Source organism: Mesoplodon densirostris, chromosome 7 (assembly GCF_025265405.1).
Source record: "Mesoplodon densirostris isolate mMesDen1 chromosome 7, mMesDen1 primary haplotype, whole genome shotgun sequence".
NCBI classification, from domain to species: domain Eukaryota; kingdom Metazoa; phylum Chordata; class Mammalia; order Artiodactyla; family Ziphiidae; genus Mesoplodon; species Mesoplodon densirostris.
This window is the reverse complement of record NC_082667.1, coordinates 5,094,768-5,097,971: the sequence shown is the minus strand read 5'-3', so window position 1 is coordinate 5,097,971 and position 3,204 is coordinate 5,094,768.

Genomic DNA, 3,204 nt, shown 5'->3' with positions numbered 1-3,204 from the left:
TGTTATGTGTCTCCGATGGTGGTTCTTCCCCTCTTTGCTCAAAGCGTCACTTTCCGAAGTGGTTGCGAACTGGTGAGCGCAGGACACTCGGGGCCTTACCGGGGAGGTGGGCGCCGGCCACGCGGGGCAGCTCTTGTCCTGGGGACAAACGACAAGGGGGAGAAAACGTACCTGTTCTGCTTGATTTTCTACCAACTGGAGCGAAAGTTTCAGGTTGGCAGGTGTAGCACTGTGAACTGGAGAGGAAAACACAGGGTCCGTCTCGAAGGAAGGACAGCGCTGAGGACGGCGCTTTGCCTAGAGCCGCCGCTGGAGAAGAGGCCAGGCCTGCACGGGGCCTCTGGGCACCGGTCTGGCTCCTTCCCTGTCACCAGCTGCACCCTCCCTCCCCCATCGTCATTCTCATCCCCGGGGCCCTCAGAGCCACTGGTGTTCAGGTGTCTGGGTTTTGGGCCTCAGTCTCCCTCAGGAGCACCCCCCACCCCAGATGCCATTTATCCAGCATCTTGATGGAGCCTGTCCTTCCTGCCAGGCCCACACGCTTGACCACCCTGCGTTTGCCAGTGCCAGGCCCCGCCCCCCGCCTGGTGGCCCTCTCTGTGCCCCCTCCCGTGGGGACGCCCCACCCCTGCCCAGGCCCGACAGCCACTCTGCACCACGGCCCCTCCTCTCCCCCTTCCGTGGGCGTCCTCCTCACTTGCTCCCGTGAAGTGGCTGTAGGACTGAATTTTTCAGGAAGAGTAAGGAGTGGGGACCCGGGTGCATTGTGTCTTTTAAGTGCCCCACACGGTCTGGTGATGATTCATGTCAGCACAGAAGGCACTGCCTCATGTAGAGCCGCAGTTCCCGCTGCCCTTGAGGGCCCAGGCTGGTGGGAAACGTGGACGTGGCTACAAGGTCACAAGGTGTCTGCGTCTGAAGCATCGTTTCATGGTTGCTGAGCGGCACGGTGGCAGCTCTTGTGCTCATCTCTCTGCCTCTGTGGTAACAAGCCCCGATGCCCTGGCCACAGGGAGGCTCTGGGTCCTCAGCTGGATCAGAGAACCTACCCTAACAGCCACAGGAGGGCCAGGTGCAGGGATGGGCCAGAATCCAAACAGGGCCCATCAGGGACCTACCCAGGGGTCCGCAGACAGATACTAAAAGAAAGGTGTTGGTTCTTCTTCCACCAGGGCTGACCCACAGCCACCCCTCCTGCCATCTAGAGGAAGCCTGTCTGTAGGAGAGAAGGAGGCCAACACAGAAGCAGTGCCAAAACTGGGTGTGGGGGAATAACCTGATTACATGGAGCACCTGGGTCCAGCCACACCTGATCCCCAGCCCATTCTTCTCAGTGTCCCAGACTAATTAATCCCCTTTTCTAGCTGAGGAAAGTCTGCCTTGGGTTTCCGTTGCTAGCAGCTAAAAGGATCTTCGCTGACCCTGTTGTGCCCACATCTGTGTATCTTATTGGGTCTATCCAGTCCCGGCACAGAGGCGGTGCCGAGTCAGGGCACCGGAACCTTCATCCCGTGGGCCATCCCACCAGGAAGAGCTCGCAGTAGAGGAAGGAAGTTGGCGCGGGGGTGGCGGAAGACCTCCCGAGTTGGGGGGCCCTGCGTGTGGATGCCAGCTCTACTGAATGTGGCTTCTGTCACAGGGACGGGAATGAGCCACCTCTCCAGCTATGCTGAGAAGTCCGCAGCAGGGCAGTGGGCAGCGGGCAGTGAGCAGTGTGTGTTGGCAAGGCCTGGGCCGGGCTACTGGGCTCTTGGCAGTACCCCGTGTGGTTTGCTGTGGTTACCACACACCCCTGCCCCGCATGGAGCCTTCACCCCTCCACCACTGCCCTCCACTCAAGCCGGCTTTGACCCATGGTTAAAATGTCATGAGTTGATGGTTACAACACAAAAGTTTTCTGTTTCTCATCCCAGAGAGACTTTGTTAGGAAAATATTTGTAGCTGGTTGCTCAAAAAAATGTCCTAGAGTTCAGCCTGGGCAGGGTAGCCCCCAAAAAGGAGAAAACATCCCAGGCCAAAGGAGCATGAGCTGCCGGCACCTGCTTCCTGAAGGAGCAGCTGGCGTTGGGTTCCCTTCCGGGTGGTCGTGCTTCCTTGCCTCTGTGGAGGCACCAACGAGGGGACCTGCCGTTTTCTTCTTTTGGGGTAGGAGCGATACGGCCCAGGACGGAGCCTCGGCTTCAGAGCATGTCAGCCCTGGGGTGCATGCCCAGATCTACCTTGTATGGGCTGCATGGCCCTGGGCCTCAGTTTCCTCATCTGTAAAATGGGGAGGTAACAGGACCCATCTCACAGGGTTGCTGTGAAGATGAAAAGCTTTAAACTCACAAGGCCCTTGAAAGAGTGCTTCAGTGCTCAGGAAGTGTCCGCTGTCCTTGTCATCTTGTTGCAGAGCTGCCGTGAAGATGAAACAAGACAGCACGTGTGGCTCCTCGTCTGGGTTCAGCAAATGGTGTTTCCCGCACTCAGCCACGGCCAGGGTGCCCGGAGCCCCAGGAGCTGGTCTGCTGCCAGCCGATGTTGCTGATTTGGCGAGCCCTGCACCTGGGCTGGCACCCCGGGTTCCTTCCATGCAGCAGGGCGCACCCTCACCCCCTGCCGGTGGGCCAGCCCTGCCCTGCCCTGTGTTTACCTGGGTTTGTTTGGAGCGTTACCAGGTGATCAGAGTGGGCTGATGGGCACCAGGCTGTTTTGGGGATGGTTTAGGCCTGAGTTACAACCTGGTATTAAAAAGGAACTGTGTTCTGTGCCAGGAGCATTTCAAAAGCTGAAGCCTTATTTGGTCTGGAAACTTCTTTGCTTGGAGGAAAAGTGGAGCGAGTGAGCCGACCTGGGCTCACTCTAGGCGGGCAGATTCTTAGTTATGCCAGCTTGGGTTGTCCAGTTTGTGAATTATTTTGATCTCTGACTTCTCTCTTTGTTTTGGGCTGCCTGGCTGTTTCAGCAACGATTCCCCCCTTTTCTACTGGAACCATCACTCGGCTCTCTCTCCCCTGCTCTCAGCTGCCAATGAGTTACTTTGTTGTGCAGCTTTATTGAGGTGTGAGTATCATACCATAAAATCCACCCATGGCCAGTGTACAACGCAAGAAATTTCAGTTAACGTGTAGGGTTGGGCCGTCCTTCACCTGCACCACGTTCCCTAATGCCCATTTGCAGTATCAGGGGAGGACGTTCCCTTCCATCCTTAGTTTGCTGAGAGTT